This window comes from Egretta garzetta, unplaced genomic scaffold, assembly GCF_000687185.1.
Source record: "Egretta garzetta isolate BGI_Z169 unplaced genomic scaffold, ASM68718v1 scaffold340, whole genome shotgun sequence".
In the NCBI taxonomy this organism is placed as follows: Eukaryota; Metazoa; Chordata; class Aves; order Pelecaniformes; family Ardeidae; genus Egretta; species Egretta garzetta.
The window spans coordinates 2,664,782-2,680,255 of NW_009258377.1; the positions used below are offsets into that span (position 1 = coordinate 2,664,782).

Below are 15,474 nucleotides of genomic sequence, written 5' to 3' on the forward strand. Positions count from 1 at the left end.
TTGCTCCCCTCCCTGAAATGGCATCCTCTCATCATTCTCACTTTAAAGCTCTAACAATATTCTTTTTTTTTGCTATGCCAAGTCGCAAACGTGAGTTGCACTCTTCTCCCTCCTTTCTCAGCCGATTTGATCGCCTCTCATTTCCCTCTCACTAATCACAGCCTTCCCCAGCTTTGGTTATGCTGCCCCCCTGCTCCAGACCTTAGTCATGCTCAGAGTGTTTATAAATCTTAATGCAGTCTCAAACATAAAGCTGTGCTGTCACAGAGTTTCATTAGCGTGCTCAATCTTTGCTGAGGGTGAAGTACACAAGGAATTTTGAACTGCTTTGCTGTTCTAAAACTTTTATTTAGTAGAATGAGCTTGTGTATATGTAACAACTGCCACAGAATTTTCTTGATTTTGCAGTGTGTTTTACAGTAATTTATAGGAGTGAAAAGAGTATGTGGGAGAGAGGTTTGACACAAACATTGCAGGTAAAGGAGGTGTTGGATTTTTTCCTGTTTCTTTTTTTTTGCTTTCTTTTTTTTTTTTCTTTTGTTTAAGGAAATGCTCCTCTAGCACTCCTGGGTGAAGCTTGTTGATAGGTAGCCTTGCAGTGTATTATCGCAGTTTGCCTGTTGTCTTTATAAATTAAGCTCTTAAGTCTCCCAGGAATTTGCTAGGGAGTAATATCCTTCAGCGTGAGGACAGCTAGTTGCACATGTGTGCTGTTGCAAATGTAATGCCTACTGTTTTTTTCTTTAAAAAAAGACAAAGGCAGAACCCTTTATACTCAAATGCCTATCCAACAGTGTCTGACTATTTCAAGTTTTGAAACAATAGCAAACAACTTACCCCATTACGTATGTCCCAGAAAAACCTACAACAGCATATGTAGTATGTGGAAGTAATTTGGAAGGCATCTTGCAGTTTTGAAGGGAACACGGTGAAAAGAAAAGTTGGGGGAAAAGAATTTGAATGTGGTCATGAAGGAAGAAACTAGTTAGCAGTATTAAAATAGAGTTTGTAATGAGTGGGGTGACGAGTAACATCTTTATTTTTTCTGATTTCTCATAGCACATAAAAAAGCTGCAGCCCATATGAAGAGGGGAATTATTAGCTAAAAGATAGCCATCAGATTTCAGAAGATAAACGAAAGGTGGATCTGAACCTTGAAATTGTCAGCTCAGCTCAGCAGGAGGTTGCAAAGGCAGAGTGGTGAAAGGAGGGTTTCCTGGAGAACTCCCTGAAGATTGAAATGGATTATGCGATTCTGGAAGGGGACAAGAAACGGGCAATACAAAGGTGCTAAACATAAACAGTTGTAAGAAAACACTGGCCAAACACTTTACCTCCAACACCCTGTAAAATATAGAAGATGTTCCATATTGAGACCACCATATCAGTTGGGCTAATTAGAAATGTTGCCTGACAGCATTCAGGATCTTGTGTGCATCATCTAGAGGAGCACTCCTTGCGTGACCTACTTTGTTTTTAAGGTCATTATTTTTTCATTGAAAAAGCACCATCAGCTAAATCAGTAAATAAATCCATTTTCTAAATGCCTGTCTGAAAAATAATTGAACACACAACTATTGTAAAACTCATCTCTTCATAACTTTTTAAAAATAAAATTGAACTAAAACATACCTTTTGATTGCAAATTTTTTGCTAGCCTACAGCTACTTTCCCAAAGTGTGAAAGGAGCTCAAGCATCTTGTTGGAGAGCACTTGGAGAAATACGTTCTCCGGGACTCACAAAAACATCTCCATTTCATGTTTCCATCTGCCCTCCAGGATTTTTTCGCATAATACGCATGAAACATTGATGCATACCATACAGTCATAAGACTATTTTTATTCCATCTTTTTTGTCACCATCTTCCTTCCACCTTTCTAGAAGTCTGCCCCACTGTCAGTCTGCAGCTGTTCAAGGCAAAGCCTTGCATGTGTTTTTCTCCCATCACTTAATGTAGGCTTGGAAATCAGGGAAGCAGAGCCTACTAAGATTACTTTAAAAAAAAAAAAAAAAAAAAAAAAAAAAGAGGAGAGCTCTTAAATGCCCTGGTGTCTTGGACAGTGGAGAACAAAAGTTCAAAAGTTACCTTGCAGGACACAGGTCTTTCATCACAGACCACCCATTATTAGTGGTGGTGAATGCTTACTGTGATAAACTGTGTCCAGCAGGACTGTGAAGGAATATGCCATTGTTTTGATAAAGTCTGAAGCTTGTGTGGTTGGAAGGTGGAGCTGGGGTAGAGTAGGGCAACAGGTACGCGTCTCGCCGCCTGCTGCTGTGCCAGTAGGGAACCCTATCCCTTCAAAGCTATCCGTAACCTCCTGTGCATTGACAGACATGGAGAAACCTCCTCGTGCTGCTGCCAGCCTTCCTGACTTGGTTGCCCCGCCAATAACAAGCTGATTACCTTGTGATTTAATGGTAAAATTGTTTGGTGACTGCATCATTATGACACTTCATCAGGCTGATGGGAGCTCCCAAATTGGTTTTCTGTTGGTGTGACTTCAGGTCAGAATCTGTGTGGACTTCCGGCAGGTTCTGCCTGTGCTGCCTGAAACTAGGAGTTGCTGCCAGTCACCTGAATCCAAAACTTGTACTCCAGGTGACTGTTGTCGTTACTAACTGCCTGGCTTCATCTCCCTCTGCTGTGTTCAACTGTGTAGCCCTAAATTATGCACGACTGCTTTTAATTGTTCATTAATCTGACATCACATCTCAGAATTGTTAAGATGTGCATCCCAAAATGCGTTGCATGACAAACTGAAGCAGAGCACTGTAAATGAACCACTCAACACGCCAAATGGGAGATGGGAACAAATGCAGAGCTATGTACTTACCTCATTAACAAGGATGTTCTCATAGCAAAATGGCACGCAAACACTCTGTGAAGTCACTGTAATCAGAGTAAGCTGATTAGGTGTGTGCTAACATTATTCCATAGACAAAGCTGCTACCTATGAGCAGAGTCAGAAATACGTTTAGTGCCTACGCTGTGCAGGTTCTGAAAGGCTCACTGATTGCAGCTTTGAAGAGGGATTTGCTTTGGTATTACCCTAAAGTATTCTGCATCTTTAGTTACCCCTTCCTAAGGCTTTTGTGGTTTAGCTCATAAGGTCATTGATACAATCATCCAGCATCACAGCTGTAGCAGTAGTAGCAAAGGCCATCATGACTAAATGTGGCACTTGCTATTTAATGTAAGGTTACAATAATTATGAAGTATTTTCTTTTCAGATAGAACAGCAGTTCCTCAACTGCAGAGTGTATTGGAAGATTAGTGGCTGTTTGGAAATTGGGCACTCTTTCTTACTTGTTCCCTTTCTTTTGGGGGCTGGGAGGCAGAGGAGACGGGGCAACCAGGATCAGCATTTTAATTGGAATAGCTGCAATAAATCGTACGAAAATCCAAGGTTACAAATAAAATAATGCTAAACCCTGTCACAGTTTTTGCTCCCAGGCAACGTTGTTCAGGCAGCATGATTCAGGCAGGACTGGGTTTCTGCTATGCTCTTTGGACAACTTTGTAGAGTTACTACCTACACCCAGGATGCAGCGTATGTACTGGGAAGACTACCCTTTCTCTCAATTACTTTATTTCTGTCCTTCACGTGTTGTCATTTTGTCCCAAATGTGAGCCTCCCAACCATCTAACCTAACCTCATGAGGCAAATCTAATGCTCCTGTGAAGGGTCTTGTCCTATTACAGTCACTTCAGCTTCTATGTGGTATTGCAATTTTTCAAGCACTTCTTCCCAGCACCTTCCCTTCTTATTTGAGCTTGTTTTAGCAAGATGGGTAAGTATATTCCTTTTATTTATTTATGGTTTTTTTAGTAGCAGACAGAAATTGAGGTAGGGTAGAGGATTTCTTCAAGCCCAAACAATGAATCACTGGTTGGATTATTGTAGTCCCATGTTTTCTGACTTCTAGTCCATGCTTATTTTACAGACTTTGCTATTTAAAACCTGTCCCTGCCTTCTGGCGATTCCTTTGTGCTGTCTGCCTAGCAGACCTTCAGGTGAAATTACTGAGCTCTTTGGTAAGTTTTACTTTTTCAGTTTAAATGAGGAGCACAGCACAAAGTGGATTGACTGGTGGCTGCTTTTTTCTGCATTATTCCAGTTCAAACCATCTCTCTCTGACTGACTCTCACTCTGCTAGTGAGCAGAGATCAATAGCTGCACAGGATTATGTTGTGTGGTGAGGTATATGAGTGGAGTTTATCCTGAGTTCACTGATGTCATTGTGATTTCCACCTAGCGGACTAGAGCACCAGAAACCCTTTTACTTGACTGAGTACTGAAACTGTTAAAAACATCTTGCATTACGATTCAAGTTAGATGACTCTCTGTCAGGTGGTCTTAGCCAGGCAGGTCTGCACCAGGAAAATCTGAAATCTGTACTAGGCAATTTTGGTAGATGCTGTAATAAAGCATAAAATTGATGGCCACTTGAGTGGGTATGATTATTTGGGAAGAGTTAAAGCAGCGTTTGTAAGAGAGAGTCCTGTCTTAGGGAGTTGGAGTTCTTTAGAGGCATCAGCAAGAATTAAAGATGTTCTGGTTCAAAAATCAAAGTGAACTTTATCAAAAAGGCTTTTTAAGGAAACTAAGGAGCCATAATGTAAGAGGGAAGGACTTCGCACAAGTAAATGACAGATTCAAAGGTAGGATCAAAGGGTAGAAGGTCAATTCTCAATTAAAGGAGGGTCCCAGTTATGTTTCACAGAGATCTGTGCTGTTCATCACATTCATAAATGGTATCAGTAAGGGGATGAGCAATTGGGTGAGCAAGTTTGCTATGAAGAGAGCCAGCTGTGGAGAACAGTACCAAGGACATTAAAGAGCTGAGGAATGTGCAACAAAATGGGCAATGAAATTCAGTGTAGATAAATAAGGATAACTGAGGCAGAACAATCCTGATATATGAGTTTGAGCTGAGTATTACCATTGAGAAGTAAGATTTGGGGATTGTGATTCATGATTCTGTGAGGTCATAAGCTCATTGACCACCAAAACACAACCCAAATGTTAGGGGAAAGAAATATAGAATAAAATTGAGAATCTCATTACAAGAACATATGGTCCAGTTGCCTCCTGAGTGCTGTGTGCACTTCTGGAACCTTCATCTCAGAAAAGATTTATTAGAACTGGAAGAGGCTTAGAGAAGGTCAGCAAGGATGATGAGCTACATGAGGTGGCTTCCATATGGAGAACACTTCTGTAAACTGGGGCTTTGGTCTGGGAAAGGAATGAATTGAGAGTAATGTCATGGAGATCTGCAGAGGAAGGAAGCGGCGGACTAAACACTGCCTTTCAAAACAAGAACATACACAGTTAGGAGGGAAGACAGACTCAGAGCCTTCAAAAGGAAAAGGTTCTCCATAAAATTGATAGTGCAGAGACCCATGGGACAACTTTTTGAAAGTACTCTGTAGATATTAGAAACAGATATGTCTTCCACGGGGAGCGTGGACTATTGCTTGGAAGGGTGATGTGCTGAAAGTTGCTAAACTAACAGAAACCACATATGGTTCAGGAAGTCCCTGACATCAGAGTAGTTGGAGGTCAGGAGAGTATCAGTGAGAAATATGATGCGTTCGTGACCTGTTCTGTACTTTTGGTTATTACTGGAGGCAGAATACTGGCCTAGGTATACTGTTAATCTAGCCTGCACACCTAGTCTCATTTTAAGATGTCTCGGGACAAAGGAAAATAATGTTCCTTACAAACATCAAATAATTTCTGATCATATTACTGGATAATCTCATAGGCACTTTTAGGATGTGTGTTTATGTTTACTTGTACATATACAGGGTTTGCTTTTGATTTTATTAGAAAAATGACATGGTCCTATATGCAGATTAAATAGTAACCAGAGTTTGCTTTCACAGAAGCATCATCACTTTAAAAATGGATGCAGATTATTCTGGGGGAAGGGGGGGAGGGGTGTGTGTGATGCCAAAATACATGAAAGCACTTTTGCAGGTTTTAATCTTTCTAAGAGTAATTACACAATCAACGTTATTTGTATCACAGCCTCTCCAAAGTTTTTAGAAAAACATCTATGCAGTGCCATAGAGATCCTTAAAAAGCCCATAAAACCACAATCATCAGATGGGTTAACTCTAGGCAGCTCTTGTTTCCTTTAATTTAGTATATAATCAGGAATCCTTTGGAACATTTAGTAACCAAAACTGAGCTCTCAAGATTTAAAGTGGACCTAAGTAATTTGAATCATGGAAAGCCTACAAAGAGATGCTGGATAGTATTGCGATTTTTTTTTCCTTTAAATTACAGACTATTAGGTCATGATAAAATAAATGTTGGTAAGTTCATGTTCTACTTTTCCAGAAACTTAAGAAGAAAAAAAAAAGGCAGGCATGATAGAATTTTTCTTCTATATTCCGAAAAACATTATGTAATACTCTTTCTAGTGTAGCATATTATAAGAATTAGTTGTTTTCTAAAATTAAAAATCTGGTTGTCCAAATTTCGTGACTGTAATACAGCTTTCAAGAATTGTGAATAGTCTTATGTAATGAAGAAAAAGGTGTTGTATTTAATAGTAAAATTTATATAAATACCTATTTTTGTGTAATGGTTACTGTCCCACAGCAACCTAGTGTTTTTTTCCTCCAAATGCTTACTTTATTATTAACAAAAGGTATGTATATTTAACAGATATTTACTAGTGGAATCTATGTATTTACTGTCCAGAGGAAAAGAAGCGGGTTTAATCATTTTAGTGCATTTGTTCCCCTTGCTACCCATATCCACACTAGTTTGAAAGGATCGGCATTTTTTCCTGTTCAACTTCATGCAATTTCAGTAAGTTTCTCTGTTTTGTGGATGTTTTCCGAAAAAAACCAAAACACCTGCAACAAAGACTTTGTTAAAAATTTTGAATTGATGAAATATCTTAATTCTTGTATTTTTCTACCTTCTATAAAATACTCTTTGCAGCATAATCATTGTTCTGCACACCATAGATATTTGTAATGTGCTGCCACTAACAGCAGACTACAATGGTTGCCTGGTTTTTCAGTGCTTACGTTAATTCATTATGTTCTCAATGTTAGGCTGTTTCCCCAAGGGGTAAAGTCTTAAGTGTTATTATCTCTAAGTCATTCTTATGTTTATATCTAAGATTGCTGGATAGATATTTTCACTGTTTTGCCTACATCATTCCATTTTCCTGCAGCAGTTTTCACGGGCAGTTCTCCTGCTGCATGCTTGGATTTGGTTGTGTCTTCCTGCAGCCTGTGCATGCTCGCACTGCTGTCCTACCATGCTCCCTCAGCCACTCCTCTATGTTGTAGGCTAGAGCTTGAATCCATAGAGAAGGATTTCTCTGAACTCAGCTGCCTCCTACAAGGAGAAGTTCAAGATAAGATAAATACAGCCTTGTATACAAAAACCCCTATCTGTTCTTTTGTGATTAGTTTGCATGTGTGCAGGTGCTCCTCTTGTATGAAACACTGGTTTACAGTAGGGCCAGTGCCTACATCTTTGAGCGGTTATTTCAAATACCTGTTGTCCAAAAATGCAAAAGGCCAAGTGGCTTCACCCACCTCTCAATGCCATCTCGTCGCCCAGGGGCCCCAGCATGGACCCCTTTGTCTTTTCATGTCTCTCTGTCAGCTTGTGAGAGAACAGGAGCTGTAAAACCCCGGCCGATTCCCAGCTGCTGTCAGATAGTGTACCTGTTGGCTCTCTTCCTCTCACTGCCGGCTGTACAAAAGGCCACGATGGCCAGAGGCAGGGCTCCAGGGGCTGAGATCTGTGCCTCCTGCTATTTTGGCAGTGTCATGTTTATAGACAGTCATGCCAGGTGTCTTCACTGCTTAGGGCAGAAACATGTGCATACATGTTGCTTGCTGTTCAAATCTCTTCCAAATTACACAATAAAACAGACAGAAAATTAAATGAGGTATCACTTTGTGAAAGTGCAGGGGGGAGCTGCTCCTGGCCTAGGCAGGCTCCCTGGTCGAACCCACATTCTGGTTAACAGTCTCACCCCAGCAATGCCCATTCTTCCTCCTTCTTGTCCTCCAGCATCAAAGGCTCAGCTTGAGCTTCCTGATGTAGGAGAACTCAGGCTAGAGAGACACCTTCCTTTGTTGTCCCCTTCCTCCTCCAGCCCCATACAGACAAGAACACATGGGGGAGAATAAGCATCTTCCTACCAAAGACAGTATTCTCCTTTTAAACGTGGGCAAAGGTGAACAGGCTTCCCTGGCTGTCTCCTTTAGAGTTCAGATAAATGTGGATCAGATGGCCTGCCAAGAACACACAGTGATGTAGAGCCCTGCATCAGTCAGAAGACTGATTTTAATTCAACACAGAGAAAAGCACCCCAGAAGTCATCAATACTTCAACATCTCTGCCAGTTAAGCATGGATTTTTCTTACCTGCTTGGCTACTTCCATTGGTGGGATCAACTTCCAGCTAAGATCCTCCCTTACTTAAAGCTAATTCTTCGTAAGAGGGACTGCTGGAAGTCCTGGATTGGCAGCCAGAGCTTCTGCCTCCTGCAGCTACTTTGAAATGAGTCTTCTGCTGCGAAAAGTCCAGCACTTTTCTACACAGTCAGGCAGACCTACTGCTCGCTCCGAGGTCAGTGCAAGTGTGAAGTTGGCACATTGATCCTTGATCCAGGAAGGTTGGCTGAGCCTTGCAGGGCTGCAGGTCCCAGCGTGCTGTCCTGGAGCAGTGCAGGCACTTTGCCACTTATGCCCTCAGCCCCTTCCAACAACTGTCCCAGCTGAGGTGTCTGAAGGAAGGAGGGTTAAATCTGCACCTCCACAAACTGAACTGCCAACTGAGAGGCTTGCGTGTAAGCCCATGGCACAAGGAAAGCAGGAGGAGGCTAAGTGGTGCTGCTGCTTTGGTTGCCTTAACCCAGGGGGTAGATGCCTTCATCTTCAGGAGCTCTGGTGACATTTGCACAATTTTGAGAGCCCCAGCTGAGAGGGGCAGATGTGGGGAGATGTGTAGTTCTGTTCTGCCACTCTGTAGTGGAGGTGCTGCCTGACTGTCACTTTGGCTGTTCTTACCCACAGTCAGTGGCTACGTTGACTGTCTCTTGCTGATGCTTCCTCCAACTCAGCTCCTCCAGCTATCCCTGACTGCTCCGACAGAGCAGGTTTCCTCTGTCAGTACTTTTTTTTAGTCACCTGATACAGGAAAGCAAAATGGTTACTTACGCTACAGTAATTGTGGCTCTTCCAGGCACATTCTCCGTAGAGGCACTACAAGTGACCTCTTGTCCTTCGCTTTGAAGGAGTCTTTACTGTTGGCAAACCTGAGAGGGGTTAGACTGAGCTTAGTTTGCTCCATTACCACCCTGAGTAGCAGCAGCTCCTGGCTTCCTTGGGCTGCGTGTGTTCATACTCCTTCTTCCCAAACCAGGATGCCAGTCTGTGTTTCGGCTTTCCCATCCTCACACCACACTCCCAGCCTAAGGCATCAACTCTTGCCCATGTATTTCTCTCCCGCGGCCCTGCTCCCTTTCATCAGCCGCAGCAAACTTTGCCAGCTCCTTCACATCAGCATCTAAAACCCTGAGATGGGAGCACAGGTTTGGGAGCAGCAGGGCTCCAGCAGCCACTGAAGAGGGAGGTTGCCACTTCCCAGGCAGCGCGTTGATGGCAGTGGTGCATGTAATGGCTCTTGCCCCACAGCATGAGTGAAGAGCAGCGCTGGGAGCTGCCATTGCCGCAGGCCGCGTTAGGTGGTGCAGTGATGTGCGTGGCACAGTTGGGGAGCACTTTGCCTTGCACCACTGCCAGGTGCAGTTGGGAGGGTTCACAGGCACAGGCTGGATGGACATTACTGTCTTCAGAGAACTTGATCCTGTCCATGTGAGTACATGCTCACCTGGGATCTGTGTGGACAGCACTTCTTAAAGAATCACAGTTTCCATAGGGTAAGTACCCACTTTTCATTTTGTTTCCTTAAAGATGTATTTAAAACCCAGGATGACTCTGTAATACTATTAAATCCTTAATAATTTCCACCATTATTATGACTCTAATGTTTCTAGGGCCCTTCCTCTGGTTTAAAACTGATTAATTTCAGGAACTGAAGCTAGATTCACTGTTCTGTATACAAGGTGCAATGACAGATACTGTGTTCTCAATACTGCGTTCTTATTATTGCTCTCTTATTTTGAAAGAAAATAACCATGAAACTGGTGTTTTCCTTTACTGTGCTTGGACACTCTTAAGAAAAGCATGAAATGCAAGTTAGGAGGAGGATTATTGGTTGTATTCGTGTAATGTCTTCATTATCCTTTTAGTTTAGATATCAAATAATGTTTTAAAACATTTTCAAATGCAGCTGTTTTTTCAGATTTTTGAAGGTGAACTGTGAATTTTGAAAAAAAAGCATGTTGCTCTTTTGTAATATTAAAACCAGGAATAAATTATTTAGCTGAACGTTTGGGGGCTTTTTTTTTTTCCTTTGACTCCTTAGATGGTAGTAATTCAGATATTGTCTAACCTGGGATTATATGGGTGTTTGGAGAGCTAGCAAAATTAGCGCCTCATGGATACTGGAAGATCTGATAAATTCTAAGAATTATAATCTGACAAATTATAGAAATCATATTTTGTTACTATTTCCCCAGTGGGTTTTGGGCATGTGCACGTGACAATGCTTTTGCAGTGTGATGCCTCTCTACTTCATGTGGAGAATAATTTGAGCTTCGTTATTCATTAAAAATCATTCCTAACTCATCTAGTTGAGAACAAAACTTAATAACGCTATAAGCAGTTATGAGAAGAATGTACATCTTTGTCCAGTGTTCTGCCTCAGAGATTTTCTAGCACCAAAAGCTTTTGAGAAAGGTGGTCTAAAAATCAGCATTATCATGGGCAACTTTCGCTTTTTGTGCATAAGAAAAAGTCTTTTATCCAATAGCTGATTTATTGTTGCAAAGCGTAGGAATTTTATTTTCTATTTTCGCTTAACCCTGTCAAATGTAGCAGATGTTTTTGTTATCATATAAACTTATCCCCTTCTGTGTGTATGTTGTTAAGCTCTTTGCTTAATAATGGCCTTGTAGCAGTTGAGGTCCCAGCTAATTGTCGGTATAGACTTGCCCTCATCTGGATCTGCTGCATTGTGATTTTGTTATATTCACAAGGTAATGAATAAGAGTATTTGACCTTCCTCCTTCATTCTCTTCAGCTTTTTAACTACATCTGGTGTTTATCTTACTTATTTACTTGTTCCAGTTGCTTCAGTTGCCCCGATACAGTAGTCTTTCCATGCCTCTAATGGCCCGTCTCAGAGGGCATCTGCTTTTGTGTAGAGCGACTTGAGCACCATAAGCATTTAAGATAAAATGTTGAATATTGTTGAGAGGGCATTACAATATTTTAGATATAATTTGGGGTTTTTTTTACAAACAGGAAGTAGTCTGTAAATACCAACAGTATTGTAAATAGTCTAAATACCAATCTGTAAATACCAATTACATTTATGTGCTGTCTTAAATATTGTCTACTTATTGTGAGCTACGTTAGTAGAAACACCTGGATAATGAAGCTCTTTCTTTCTGCTGCGATAGTGGAAGATGTTGAGATAGGCATCGCAGGGGAACTAATTTATAAGGGTCTTGCTGGGAAAGGGAGTGAGGAGTCATCAGCATTTTCTCCCTCAAACAAGGTGATTTGGGGACCTCCAAAAGAGGAGGTGAGGGTTGTGCCCCCTCTCTTGCTCATTAGTTGAAAACAAAGCTTTCACTTTTTCTTTGGGTACAGGAGCTGTTTCTACCTCCTGCCTGTATGTACAAAGCCCCAGATAAATGCTCCTCAGCTGCCAGAGGGCTTCAGTCGATTGCTCTGAAGCACTTTTGCCTTTAATAGGTGTTCAAGGACACCGGGTTGCTCATGTTCATACTTACCAGCAGAGGAGGCTGGGGCCGTGCAAAGCTGAACTCGGTACCAAAAGGAAGAATACTGGAGTGAATGGGAAGGGAGAAGGAAAAATGGTGTGTGTGTGGGAAAATGTTACATTATGCCAGGGCTCCTGCCAAATACCTTCAGCCTGCTATGCCACGTGGGGTATGTGCACTGTACAGGGCTTCCCCCTTACATATCTGAAAGATTTGGAGGCGAGAAACCTCCCCATTACAATGAGATGCTGAACATGTTTTCTGCTTATACCTGTGTCATCCAGGAGGCCTTCTAGCATGAAAAGGAAGATATGCTGCAAACTTACAAAAGGATGGTGGCAGGGAAAAGGAAGATATAAGGGAAATTCCAGAAAGGCCCTCTGGATTTGCTCAGGCACACCTAGACTTGCCCTCTATTGGGATTTATCTGTAGCATGTACATCATTAAGAGGCTTTATTATTTTTTTAAAATTAATTTTATTTTCCTTTGCAGGTCACCTTTTAAGCTGCTATTTCCTGTATAATTAAGCAGAATGAAGGCATTAGGTTCTAGTAAATTTGGGCCTAATCCAGAAATCTTCTCTTATTCAGTCCTTTCTGAGTAAGAAACTCAAGTCTGGGCTCAGCATTTTACATTTTTCACTGTTATTTCTAAATTATTTGTGGTCTGTGGATTTTTAGATTTTTTTTTTGGTCACCTTTTTGTCTAATTTTATCTCTTTATGTGTTACTGTCCAGCATAGCGTTAGTTGAAATGATGTAAGTATACTGCAAATTGAAGTGCATAATTGCTACTGATAATGCAAGAATGATTGATTCCTACGGTTTATAATTAACAGTACATAATGTTCTGTGCATGGGTTGGATCTATCCCTTTTAACTTTTCCTTTCCGATTCTTTCCAACCCCCGGTCTTGCCACTTCCCAGCCTTTCTGAATATACTGGTTTCGCTGGAGTCTAGTCCATTCTTCCTTTTGTTTTTCAGACCAGTAAAAATGGGAAGTACTGGATTCTGGTTTCCTCCAAGAAGAGTCAGCGGAACTGGTTAAGACCAAAATCTGAGGACTTTAGTGGGCAAACATCAGGTGTGCATTGAACAGAGGCTGCTTTAATCCTGCTTTAAGTATACACTTCTTTAAAAATAATATTATATATGAGCTTTTGTATAATGTGTTTGCTATATTTAATACTGCATATAATCATTCATCCTGCAGTTGTGAAAGCACCAATAAGAATGAGGATTTTAAGTGATAATATGTTGAGACACAAGCAGGCAATATTACTCATAAAATTCTTTCAGCTGGTCTTTGGAAAGTGTAATATTTGAGGATCAGTGGTTTTTTAAGTTTTATCTCCATTGCTCAGTCTATATATCCACAAGAAAAAAAGGAAGTGGTTATTTACTATTCAGAGGTCAATACTGAAGTTCTTAATTGCCTCATCTGTTGAGAAATGGTACTGAGATAATAGTGCATACATGTTTTTTTAATAAAACGCTGTCATTGTCAAAGATTGGATCCACACATATTTGTTCTAATGATGCCTTTTTAAGGACACTTAAACACAGTTCAAAGTCAGCTTAATTAGTTTTGATAATAGAGGAACAAAACCTGAATTCTTCACATGTGAGAATGTTCTGAGTTACATCTGGTACAGCAACTACTAGATTACCTGAAGTTTTGGAGAAGATAACAGTAATGTTATATTGGCCTGAATATAGGATGGCCTCCATCCTGAGGTGCTATCCTTGCATTGAGAACAGGAGTGAGAAGTTGTCAGAGTTGTTAATTCAGCAGTTAAGCCTCATATGCTGTTCCACAACAAACGCTGCTTTTGGCCTCACATCAGACTCTGCATATCACCCTTCTGCATGGCCTAAGATCCTGCATCCACCCAGCTTGATGCATGTTCAGTTCCTCCCCTCCTGCCTCCAGCACTACTAGCTCACTCCTCTCCTCTTGTCCTTATAGGTTCCCAACCCCCATGCAGTGCTCCCTGCACCTCCCTGGCCCCACAGCCCCATCCTAGTTCTGTCCCTTGTCCCTCCCTGCAGCAGCTCACCCACCCTCCCTTCCCACATCCCACCAGCTGTGCCTGCTTCCCTTGTCACTGGCTGGGCCAGGAGCCACTTGCTGCTGAGCTCTGGACCCAGCATGGTCAAATTAACCACGCTCCCCTGCGGCAGACTGCAGAGGTAGTTTCTTTGCCCTTTGCTGCTAATGGTGCCTGCCCCTCTCAGGCAAGGTGTGGATTTGGCAGGGAGGCGAGAGGGGCAGTAGCTCCTTCTTACCCCATGAGACTGTAGGTACTTGAGCCACGCAGCGAGGGCCACAGCAGCTGGGCTGTTGGCTCTGTGTGGCAGGTCTCATGTGGGTGCCTGTGTGGTATAGATACACCCTGTGTAAGCATAGAACGGGTTGGATTTTTTTTCTCCCCCAGAACTTCATTTGTGAGGAGAGATTAGGCTAAAACAAGATATCATTCCATATTCAGGCCAGTATGCATAGAAGACCAGTGTGTTCATTTACAAGAAAGCACAACTGATTTTATTACCAGATTCTAATTAAAGCATATATTGAAAAATTTCTCAATCCACAAATTTATCACAACTTTGATGTGAATCAGACCCTCCTTTTGATTACATTGGTGGCTCCATTGAAGTCTTTGGAACTGGCCTTCAATTACTTTTATGGCAGAAACACTGGTCTCAAGTCTCCAAACATCTGTTTCATTTTTTCACTTATGAGCTAGAAAGCTCCTTATGAGACAGAAAATAAAATTAAGCTGATTCTTTGAAGACCCGTCTATGTTCCCACTCATGGAATTGATGTCTCCAGGCTTCTTCCCATGAGTGGGAATAAGTCAGAGACCAATCTGAAATGATAACAGTCCTTAAAGAAACACCTTTTCTGTCACTGGGTATCTTTGAAGAGGTTAGTGGTTCCATATAAAATTGGGGGGGGTAAAGGTGGTCTTACAAAACTTCTTGCTTAAAGAAAGTAACATAGTTTAATTTGCCATTCAAGGACTGTAGGGTACAAAGGCAGCAGATTCCCATCTTGGTGTGCCAGTGTACTCTCCTCTTGTAAAGACGAGGAAAAAGTTTTGGGGAGGAGGGAAGAAGAGGCATAGGCAGAGACATACCGTGTGTACACGTTTCAAATGGAAATCTCAGTCTGAAGCTTTCTTGAAATGCAGAGATTGAAGAGGTGCATCCCCTTCTCCCATGCCTTGCCTCACCACACTCCTGTCCTGCCATGCACTGAGAAAAACACGGGCTCTCCTTCCTCTTCACTTTCTTCCAGGGCCACGCTGGGGGTCTTGCAAGGACCGTTTAGTTTTGCTCCCATCGCACCTGGGCACTGCTCTCCGCTCCCCTCTGGAGCGGTTGGCTCCCTCTGTCTCTGCTGAGCCTCACAGGGGAGAGAGGACAGCTGAGACCAGGGCCAGGCTGCCTCCAAGCTACCCAGCCTCCCCTGGCTGCCAGCGGGGAAGTCTGTTTTGTTTATTGGGGAGGTGGCATTAGGTTGGAGCAGCTGGGGGCTGGTGCTCCCTGCCTGGCTCCCGGC

General features: G+C 42.1%; 1 protein-coding gene across 4 annotated transcripts in view; it reads left to right on the forward strand.

The window, feature by feature from the left end:
- The window catches only part of PLAG1 (PLAG1 zinc finger), a 48,128-nt gene that overhangs the window by 27,753 nt on the left and 4,901 nt on the right, over window positions 1–15,474 (forward strand). For 2 of the 4 annotated variants that reach the window (XM_035895728.1, XM_009640380.2), the window contains exon 2: window positions 12,891–12,990. The gene's annotated coding sequence lies outside the window, so the exon portion shown is untranslated. Of the gene's footprint in view, window positions 1–1,059; window positions 4,041–4,068; window positions 9,932–12,890; window positions 12,991–15,474 lie in introns of those variants that run through there. The other 2 variants (XM_035895716.1, XM_035895733.1) reach the window with 2 other exon arrangements.